Genomic DNA, 11,820 nt, shown 5'->3' with positions numbered 1-11,820 from the left:
TTATAAATCTGCATTGTTGCTTCTGGGTTATGGCCATGAAGAAAATACCAGCCCCCACCCAAAATGCACCGCAGCCAAGTCGGCTAAAGGCAATGAGTGTAAGTGTCAGTAGGGGGCGCATTCTCTGCACTGGGTAAGGCTGCAGAGGGGGGAAGGGCCCCAGAGCTAGAACAGGATGTGCTTCACAGCGCCTTCTACAGACCATGGGAAAATGGGCCCAGCAAGACACACTCACATTCTAGTTGGTGAGCTGACAGCAACATGGCGAAGGATTAAGTGAGTCAAGAGCTGTGATTTTAAAGAATCGGCCCTGCATTTTAGTTTTCTCTTTTTACTTTTTCCAAACTGTTGACCCTCAGACAATCCACATTTGTTCTTGACAGATCACCTTGGCACGTTCTTTGTCCACAGATTCCCTTTCTGTGGAATTCTGGAATTCTTCCACCTTAAACTTTGAATGTGTCACCATGTCTTTCCTAAGTGGTGGTAAAGGGGAACGTTTAAAACCTGAGTGTTAACAAGTTTGGGGATTGCTGATTAACTTCCTTCTTCATAGCCCAAATCTTTCTAACTCTTTGATAGTTAAAAATTATTCTTGAGGGATGTTAGATTTTTGTGGGGTAGCAATTTTCATGAGCATGTAGATGGGTGACATGATTTGCAAAGGCTTGTTGGTAAACAATCAAACTCATGTTGAGTTCTTCATTGTCACACTCAACAGTGTTGGTTATAAAGTTTTGTTTCCTTCCAACTTTGAACTTATAATTGCCATTATCTCAGTAGCCAACCACCTTTGCAAAACAGTTGACACCAATCTTCTGTAAACACCCACCTTCTTAGGGTGTGTTGATTTCTATAGATTTTACTCCTCTTGTTATTTCCATAGGTGTGAGATGCACAATGCGAAACCTAGGCCCCAGCTTTTGCACCATGATGCACAGGGTTGTACTTTTTGTACTGAACTGATAGGTGGCCTAGTGGTTATGCCCTGTACTACCATTTTGAGGATCTGGACTCCGTTTCCTGCCTTGCTCTTTGGACCACATTGTCAATTCACACCGGTGGGTATATTCATTTTGGAGGGTGGGAACTATAGCAACAGGGAAGCCAGAGAGTTCTTTCTCCTTGGTCACCACCAAAGCCTGTCCTTCCAAAATTTCAGCCTAGCCACATTCCTCAAGGAACCGGTTAGAGCTAGTTTCAGTAATGAGTTCTGAACACTTATGAACATAAGAAATGACTTGTGGCTTGTTCAAGAGAAAAATTTAAGTTGCTAAAATTGGAATGATTTGTATTCTGTACCCTTGTATATAAAGTGTATTGAGTACTCAATTACTGTTACTTTGATAACCCTATTTTAGGAGTTGCTAAGCTTCTAAAAGCCTTAAAGATCTGATGAGAACGTGCTTTTCCATGAACTTATTCTTGTTACCAAAGATTGAGGGGTGGTTAATACTTAAGGGTAATTTTAAGACTTTGTTACAAGTATCTTATATAGATACATCAAGATAAGATTGTGGGGAACTGAATGAGTGTATTTTTTGATACATAGTTAACCAGTTGGTGCTTAAAGGATAATTTTTCATTGTCTAATTGCTACCAAGTAATATTTTGATGAGTGAAAAGGAGGCAGCATGGTACAGATATTTCACTAGAGACTATCCACATTGGTTTTACAATTTTTTAGTAATTACAAGAATTAGGTATTTAAATGGTATTGTTTGTAATTTTAAAATACTATTTAGTATTTGTAAAAAAGATAATTTTGACCTATATTTGGTGTTTGATTTAGGTACATAAATTCTAAAGATGGGTTAATTTGAAGACAACTTATTTGAGGCTATGTTTAAGATATAGTTCGTGAGGGCGTTTTTTTCCTTAGCAAACTACAAATCAGACACAGTGTTGAATGATGCCCTTAGTGGTAAATAACCATTTTCCCTTCAAAGGAAGTCTTGCTGTGAGCTCTTCACATGTAAAGCATGTATTCTGTAGAGTTTCAAAGTTTTCATGGTTTGGATACTTGAGGGAATAAAAGTGAAATAATTGGGCTTGAAGATTGGGATTTACAGTAGATAAACTATAAGAATTTGTTAACATTATAGTTAGTAAAAGTCCTCAGTTAACTAGAATGTAGGAATTAGGTATTCTGTTTAATTAAACTTTAAATAGAAATTCCTTCTTTATCTCCACCATTGTTCAACATTTTCTAAGACTGCCTTAGTGGGAGCTGCTATGTATTGAAACTAGCAATATCTTTGATTTTGATTATTAATTGCTCTATAGAAAATACAGGAGATTGGGCTATGAGTTTCTTAAAGATCCTTGCCCTCCCAGTCTTAAAAGTCATTGATTTTAAAGAGGCCCACTGTGAATTTGTTTAAATGTCTTTCCCTTAAACCAGAGTATAGGAAAAGTTCTAACACTATTTATATTAAAATAATACTTCATCATGTTAAACAGCACTGCTTGCAAGTAACCAACCAGTAGGCTTTTGTCAAGTGAAACTTTTGATTTTCATTATAACATACACAGGTACATTATTTGTCATGTATATTCGATTACTAAATGCATAGATAAAGATACACCATATGTGAAATTGTTGCTTTCCTTTGTAAATATTTAGAAATTTTAAAAGTATTAAAAATAATTCTAATGTTTTAAAAATTAAAACATTCAGCAGTATGTTGGTTGTTTATTTAAGATGATGCTGGTTGACTACAAATTTAATTGTGAAAACTGCAATTTAATAAGGAAGATAGAGCTGTTTTGTTGTAAAGGAGAAAGTGGGGATATTTGGTATAATAGAGGAAAAATCTTCAGCAGAATCATGTAAGTGACATGTAGTAGACTTTGTCAGATCGATTCCATTAATGGGGATAGATATGTACGTACACATAAAGCACAGTTAGGTGGTTTAGTGTTGGAAACGATTGTCATACTAGGAAACACAAATAAAAAGTCTCGGTATTAGAGAGGTAGTTTGGGGATAATACATTTAAGTGTAGGAAAACTGCCAAAATTAAACTTTATAGATTTTTTTAAATATCCTGTTTAAATCTTAGTGACATAAGCACTTTTGAAATGATAAAAAAGAACAAAAAATAAATTTTTATTTTGTAAGACCATGAGCTAATTCGTGGTTTACACTGAAGTGCCTATGAATGATGCTGTGCATTTAACTACTTGGACTTCCTAAGGAATTTTACTTTAAAAGAATGTTGTAACATCTGTTATGGGGTAAAATACTTTCAGGGGGAGTTGAACTTTCATTTGTATGCCTAAGAGGCATATACATAGTACATGAAGAGAAACATTGCTCTCCTGTGTTAAATAATTTAATTCAAGTTAGATTCACAGAGCTTGACTTGTTATTGGCATCACAAAAACAGTTTTTCTCCTCCCCTGTTTTTAGAAGAACTTGTGGTATTGACTGTGAAGCAAATGCTGTATTTTACTGATGTGCATCAGTGCCAGCTATACTTTCATGTTTTTAGTTTGGAAACTTGATGTTTGAAACTGGTATAAACCAGAGCCCCACACTAATTTTCTTACTTATACATTATCACTTTCCATCTTGATCATTGAGACACTTCGTAAGATAAGCCATCCTTGTTTTGCTCTGCATGCATGGCCACTGTGACCTCATGGGTTTTTATTATAGTTTGCCTGATCTTATTAATTAGAACGAAAAGGGAAGATGATTATATGTGGGTCACTATGAAAATTTTGAGACAGATTATATTATAGTCCATTGTGTCACTTCCAAGATACAGTCAACAGCATCCTTTCTGATTGACCCATGCAAGTTTTCAACTTACTTAGCTTATCAGTGTTGCTGAGAGGGCTTCATTGGTTTCCATACCCATGATTTTACATTTCTTAATTTTTATGTATCTGAACATATTCCTTCAGTCTCTCAATGTCTTAGTATTCCTTATACCTGTGTTTTGTCATGATCCATCTTTGCCACATGCCAGGTTAGGGCTCCACTTAAGTGAGAATCCATATTTTGCTTCTCTGAAAGGAGATAGCTCTTCTTATCTTCTGAAATTGGGATATACTATATGGATTTGAGTATGTGGGGATATATGAAGTCACAGGTAAAATGTGAGCCAACTACATAAAGTGACAGTTTTGACTGGGGGTGCACATTTTTATTTTAATCAGTGAAAAATTCAGAATTTTAACACTACTTCAGTTCTAGATTCTCTCCTCTCTATGTATGAATTCACTGTCCCATGCCTTTAAGAGTACTTTGTTGCACTCAAAAGCCTCCTTGGTAGTATTGATCCCTAGCTTAGTTTCAGGACAGCAACTAGAAATCTTGGAACTGCTCAAGAATTTTGGCAGTATTCCAGAATAAAGGCCTGGGAAATAAGACAACATAGGAGACTTTGGATAGAATTTATGAAGACTACTCTGAACATAGACCATGGTTTAAATTTTAAGTTAAAAATTTAACTTGAAAGCAATTAAAAATAAATCTGCACACAGCCGGGTGCAGTGGCACAAGCAAGGCCAAGCTACTTAGGAGACTGGGGCAGGAGGAGCACTGGAGCGCAAGAAATGGAGGTTGCTGTGAGCTATGATGAGACCATGGCACTCTACCAGGGCAGCAAAGTGAGACTCTGTCACATATAAATACTCTGGGCTTGACGCCTGTGGCTCAAATGGCTAAAGTGGCAGGTTCAAATCCAGCCCGGGCCTCCAAACAACAATGACGGCTGTAACCAAAAAAATAGCCGGGCATTGTGGCAGACACCTCTGGTCCCAGCTACTTGGGAGGCTGAGGCAGGAGACTCGCTTGATTGAGCCCAGGAGTTGGAGGTTGCTGTGAGCGGTGATGCTACAGCACTCTACCCACGGTGATAGCTTGAGGCTATGTCTCAAAAAATAAATAAATAAATACTCTGTCTAATAAGGGAATAGGTTTGTAATTGAGTTGCTTCTCATGTGACTGATGCCTTAAATAAGGCATCTGTCTAATAAGGGAATAGGTTTGTAATTGAGTTGCTTCTCATGTGACTGATGCCACACTGTTTTAAGTGTGGAGGCCTCCTTGCTGGCCTTTTGGTGTAAAATAATATTGATGGTTTGCACTTTATAACAGTTCTCAGTTCTCTGAGGACTGTCTTGTTTCACAAGTAGGGGAATCAAGGCACTACTACATACAATGATAAAGTGAGCCACAGAGTTTGTGTCTGGGCTGTTTCCTAGTACTGTGCTTGAACACAGGTGTTTATAGTGCTTCTTTGAGCTAATTGGCTAATGCAGATGCAAATAAATGCTTCATAATGACATTTAGCGCTTATATGTCAGCTTACCCTCAGGGTCCCAGTGGGCTTCACAGTTAGAGAAGTTGGCCATGCCCTTAGGAGCAGAGTATGGTGTAAATTGTATAGATAGAAGTTAATTGAAGTAGCATATGTCTGGTTTGAAGTTACCTATATAACTATAAAAGAAACTTTGCTTGTGGTGCTGTTGCTTTTCTCAGTGTTTTGGTTTAGGGCAGTCTGGTTCTGTCTCTTCTCTGAACAGTTATTTTTGCTTAGACAGATAATTGCTGGCTTTTGCCATTTCTTTTTCTGAACCCTTCATGTTCCATTCAAGAGCTTATGAAAACTTGTGCTTCCCATGAAAATTTGTAATGCTGTCCTTTGCTGGTGACTTGAGAACTTTGTGAGTCTCTTGAAACCTGACGTATCTGATGAGATTTCTACCTAGTGGAAATATAGTAACATTTAGGATTGGAATTACAGATTTAAGTCCACGGTTACAATCCTTGCTCTTGTGAAAGAAGTGAACTGACATGTGTAAGCCTTGATCTCAGAAATGGCTTAGAAAAACTTAAGAACATGGTTTAAATAAATTATTTTGTTCAAGAATGGTGAGAAAAATTAATATTGTATTACTGTGGGAAAATTACTTCTGGATAGTAGTGTTTGGGGGGGGGGAGTGGTTTGTTTGTTTGCTTGCTTGGGCTTTTGTTTTTGTTTCTGTTTGGTAACAGAGTTTCGCTCTGTCACCCTGGGTAGAATGCAGTGGTGTCATCATAGATTGCTGCAACCCTAAGAGGGCTTAGGTGATCCTCTTGCTGCAGCCACTTGCCATGATGCCCAGCTAATTTTTCTATTTTTAATAGAGATGGGGGTCTCACTCTTAACTCGAGTAGGTCTTGAACTCCTGAGCTCAAGCAGTCTATCTGCCCCAGCCTTCCAAAGTGTTAGGATTACAGGCATGAGCTACTACACCAGCCTAGAGTAGATTTGATAGAGCGTGATAATTTTATATGAAGAAATAAAGATAACTTTTTGTCTTATGCAAAGACATAGTGTTCTTCTGGAGTACTTATAAGTGGATACATTTGTTCTCTTAGGCCCACTTGTGGATTATTTACCTTTTTCACATTTCTCTTAAGTCAGGTTGTCCACTTAATACAGGCAGAATGTGGTTCTAAGCCTGTGGAGTTCTTAAGTAGGCAACAGAATGCTGGACTAGATGTTTATACTGTGTCCCTTCCTTGCAGTATTTTTTACCCCAGAATATTAGGGGGTACATACGTTTTATTTACATACTTTGTTTTTGTACAGATTGAGTCAACTTTATACACCCAGATAGTCTGTGCTGTACCCAAGGAGTGTGAATTTACCCATCCCTTGCTTTTCCCTCCCCTTGCTGCAGTATTCAAAATGAAGACAATTGGGAGGTGCTCCCCACTTTACACTCCCTAAACGTAGATTGGTATAAGATGTCTTCCATCTTATTTTCTTTTTTAAGCAATGAGGTATCTTCTCCACTTACGTAAAATACTATGTGAGCTCTTAAATTGATAAAGGGTTAGGGGGCCAGACCTCTTGATTGCCCAGCTTTCATTTTGTCCTCTAGGCATTATCTTCTCCTCCACCTATATATGTATCTTAAACAGTAGAGCCTGAAGACAGTTGGTTCCTTTGGTGTGCTAGAAATTCTGGGGCACAGCGAAGGTTTTTTTCCTGAAATGTAAAAAATACTTCAGGTAGCAGCATAAGCAACAACACATTTTCCTAGTTGGGGACACTGGTCTGCTAGTTTGAAAATCTTAAAAGTGACCCGCGTATTTTTTAAAACATAAAATATGAAAATCTAGATTACATTTTTATATGTCTACATAACTATAAGTCACCTAGGTTTATTTAAGGTAGTTCTAGGTGTTCTGTTGCAGAAGAATTTTAAGTGCCGCTGAGCTTGTAAAGTTAAGAGTATGCTAACTCTAGCTTGAATGACTCACACAGATGTATTTAAAGTATTGTACAAAAACACTGTATGTGTAAGTATGAGTGCACATTATGTGTACAGGAACAGATGTTGTTATGGCAACCACATGTGATTCTTGGGAATAAAATTTCAAGCTTTTTAAAAGGTTACATCCTGGTGTGAACTCGGGATTTTTTTTTAAGTGATTTTCATTATCTGATCTCATTTAGAGTAAACAGTGATAACTGCTTTAACCATTAACTTCCACCATCACATTTAATCCTTCTGATATTTGAATAATGGGATAGTGTCCTTCTAGTTATATGTGTGTACCATAAGAAGACAGACCTCCAGAGATTAGGGAAAATGTTTAGAGCCACAAAGCTAGTAAATGGCAGAGCAAGGATTTAAACATACATCTGTCCTAGGAGATCTAGGGTGGATCATCACATCTTACCATCTTTTCTAGCAAAGGAAAGCTTTTCCTGTGCTATGTAAATCTACCTCCTACTATGGAAGATTGAAAGTATGAGGTAAAAATGTTTAAATGTGGCTGTTAGGTGAGTTTTTGTCCATTGAAACTTTATAGTCTTACTGGAAAACACAAATTTTGATTTAGGTTGTAAGCTTCACCTTTGAGCCTTTTGTTTTTGCTTTTACCTTTTAAGTGTCTTACTACCTGAGGCAGTAGTGGTTTTGCAGACCTTTCAGAATGCGTAGGTTTGCAATGGGTGTAAGCAATCTCAGGGGACTCTGATGTTGGCTAGGTCTGGTCCTAGAAGGTCCACCCTTCTTAATTGACTGGTTCCAGACCTTATGGAACCTGCTGAACACCACCAGATTAATCCTCTTAAAGTGCCATTAGAATCTTATTACCTCTCTGCTTCAATACCTGCAGCACATCTTCAGTGCCTACCGGACCGGTGGCACTCTCTAGCTTTCTATCCTCACCCTGCCTTTCTAACCTTGTCATTCATTATTACTCAGAAGCTTGACATAGCAGCTATCCTGATTCTTTACAGTAGTTCTAGAACTTGGTTTCCACCTCTGGAACTGTGCCAAAAGTTTTTTTGCAGTAAATGCAGATTCTCCACCTAACTTAGTAGCCCAAGCTCAGTAACTGTTTTCTCCCTTTCTGCTGAGAATGAGCTCTCCTTCTAGTGAAGCCTCCTAGCACTTCGTTTGTGACATGTTATGTTGTATCTGCAAGTTTGTTTTCTAGGCAAGGACTCATTCATTTGGCCTCCGTTTATTGGGTGCTTGCTTTGTACCAGCCATTAATATAGGTATTAAGCGATACATACAGTAGAGGGGGAAAACTAAGCAAGGTCCTTTTAATGGACATTGTCTTTTTCATATATACATATAAAAGTATAGATTCATATTAGGAAAAGGAAAGAAAGTTGGGAGAAGAGATGAAGAGGAGAGAGAGAGAAGAGAGCAGGGAGTGAGAGAGAAAGATCCCTTCTTTGTCTTAACAGTGAGGTGACACTGTTGGTCTGCTGCTTATTTTTAAGGGGTTCTGTTCCAGGAGTAAGGAATCTTTACGTTCTGATTTCAAGATTCTTTTTTAAGCATCAAAGGAGGCAAGAAAAGTTTCTTTGCTGCACCCCTTCTAATAGAGTTTGTTCTGTTAAAATTTGGATTCAGTCAAAAGGTCACACTTAAGGACTTAGAAGGCTAGATGGGATCTTAAAGCTACAGGTTCCCCACCCCTGCCTGAAAGATGATACGTAATGATGATAACATAAAGGCATAAGTGCCTCTTTTTCAGCTCTATCAGTTATTTCAGGTCATATTTTACTGAAGCTCTGAGATCACTTGCGATGAACATTTAAAATAAAACTTTTAAGCACAATGTGACTATAATTTTGGTGATAATATGATGAATAATGCTATTTATTTACATTATCAGATTGTTGGTTTGTTACTACACCACCATGAAAGAAAACCAAACTTGCTTAAAGTGCTAAAATTAAATTTTTAATCATTCTGTTGCCTTTCACAAGCTTCTCGTTCTATTTTTCCTAGGCCCTCTCGCCTTTACAGTTCTACTCTTATAACTGAAAGAAATTTACGGTGATTTGAAAATTTAACACGGGAATTCTTTGAACTTCTCTGTACTACCACATGCTCAGTTTTGCAAAATTAAAAAGTATATCTCATTGATGAAAGCCCAGTTGTATTAAATCTGTTCATTAAGGCAGAATGAATTAAGGCTTTTATTGCCCAAAGTGATAACATTACACTGTTGTAACCTCTTGGAGTGGGGCACATTTGCCAAGAAATTCAGCTCTCTACCAAGATTTTTCTAACCTTTTTGAAGGTTTGAAGACCACCATTAAAGTTCCATCAAAGTATTATCATAGAGGAACTCATTTAATGTCCAAAATGGTCTTAAAAGTTCTGTATTGGTGACACCCATAGCCAATGGGTAGGGCACCAGCCACATACATCAGGGCTGGCAGGTTCAAACCCAGCCTGGGCCAGCTAAACAACAATGACAACTGCAACAAAAAAATACCCAGGTGTTGTGGCAGGCGTCTGTAATCCCAGCTACTTGGGAAGTTGAGACAAGAGAATCTGTGAGCTGTGAGCTGTGAGGCCAGAGCACTCTACCAAGGGCGACATAATGAGACTCTGTCTCAAAAAGAAAAAAAAAGTTCTGTTACATCCTGGAACTTGCTCTAGAGCAGTGGTTATCGACTTTCCTAATGCCTCCTAATGCTGGGACCCTTTAATACAGTTCCTCATGTTGTGGTGACCCCCAATCGTTGCAATTTCATAACTGTAATTTTGCTACTGTTACGAATCGTAATGTAAATATCTGATATGCAGGATGTATTTTCATTGTTACAAAGGGGTTGAAATCCACAGGTTGAGAATCTCTGCTCTAGAGGATCTGTCTTGTTCCAGGGAATCTTAACTATTTAATATTCATAGTTTTGGCAAAGAAGACCCATCAGTGATAAATGCCATTGATCCTGAACCCAAATTATCCTGCTATTATAATTACAAGCAGACTTTCTCTGTTTCCATAGTCAGTGCCTTAAATTTCCCAGTAGCTACATTTTTTAAAATTTATTTTTAAGTGCAGTACAAGTATACATAAACTTTACCATTGTAGCTATTTTTCAAGTGTTACAATTCTGTGGCATTAAGTACATTCATATAGTTCTGCAATCATTTCCACCATCTATCTTGAAAAAATTTTTTATCTTGCAAAACTGAAACTCTTGTACCCATTAAACAGTAGCTACCCATTTCTCCTTCCCCCCCAACCCGGGCAGCTGCCATTCTACTTTCTGTCTCTATCAATTTGACTACTCTATCAGAAACTATTTGTTCTTTTGTGATTGACTTCACTCACTTGACATGTTTTCAAAGTTCTTTTATGTTGGAACGTGTATCTGTGTTCGTTTCTTTTCATAGCCCGATCATATCCTACATTTTATTTATCCATTCATCAGTTGATAGAGATTTGAATTGTTTCTCCTTTGGGGATGTTGTAGCTAATACTGCTGATAACATTTCTGTACAAGTTCTTGTGTGGACATACGTGCTTATTTCTTCTGCTTATATAACAGAAGAAACTTTATTTGGGAAAAAGGAACCTGGAGATAGTTGAGAGCAGACTAGCCTCTCCTACCAACTCAGCTCTTCCCTCCAAAAAAACGAAAAGGTTATCTGAGTATGTTTTTTTCCCAAGGGACTTGGGAAGCACATGCTTAAAGTATTAATGGTGGGTCATTAATGTTAAAGATGATAAAGGAGAAACATATGCTGTATTTGTTCTTTTAAATGCTGTCATGTTATTTAAAGCTACTAGGTTTGTGGTTTTCATTTTGCAAAATATAACCTTTATGATTTGGATAGAAAGTGATCCCTCCATTGTGACTCTAGTGACTGTTGGTCCATGGTGATGGGAAGAGTAAGTGAGAGCTTTGTTGAAATTTTTCTCTGGATGTGATAGGAGCGTCTGAATGACCCCAGGTGAGGTGTGTACATATTCTTAACTTCTGTATCACCACTTGAGCTGATTTGACTGAGCATCTTAATATTTTAAGACTATTTCATTCAACCTTGGGTTTTGAAATCCTGGCACTTTCATATGTGTTCCTGTGTGCATACTGTTATTTGTTTTTACTGAATATCAGAAATCAGAGCTTCATCTACATGTGTAAGGGGAGGAGTGCTACATCCTTGTTCTGCAGGGTGGCTTTGAGATGCATCTCCCGTACAGACAAGCAGTTGCTTCCCTTCAGCTGCTAGTGTGTAAATGCGAAGAGTTTAGGTTGGGCCCCCTTGGTTTCTTTCTGTGGTTCAGAGTTCTGCTTTCTCATAACAGCAGGTAATCTTGTGATTTGGAAAAGGAGTCTCAATCTTTTGCCTTTCCTAAGGTGTATATTGGACATTTGGTTTTATTACTTTGGAAACAGAAAGCTTGAGTCCCTACCATCCAGAAGATGCTAGAAGGCTGTTACTTAGATTCAATTCAAAGTATCTTTTTTTCTCACCAGCTGAACCATTTAATACTGAAAAAGGCACCGTATATTTATTTATTTATTTATTTTTTTTTTTTTT

The 11,820-nt window shown here is 37.6% G+C and overlaps 1 protein-coding gene across 1 annotated transcript in view; it reads left to right on the top strand.

Annotated features, from left to right (window-relative positions):
- The window catches only part of ADNP (activity dependent neuroprotector homeobox), a 39,420-nt gene continuing 27,600 nt past the window's right edge, over positions 1-11,820 (top strand). The window contains exon 1 of the mRNA XM_012803901.2: positions 1-1,061. The gene's annotated coding sequence lies outside the window, so the exon portion shown is untranslated. The remainder of the gene's footprint in view (positions 1,062-11,820) is intronic.

Source organism: Otolemur garnettii, unplaced genomic scaffold, assembly GCF_000181295.1.
Source record: "Otolemur garnettii isolate 467f Iridium unplaced genomic scaffold, OtoGar3 scaffold00023, whole genome shotgun sequence".
Lineage (NCBI taxonomy): Eukaryota > Metazoa > Chordata > Mammalia > Primates > Galagidae > Otolemur > Otolemur garnettii.
This window is presented reverse-complemented; position numbering and strand designations above follow the sequence as displayed.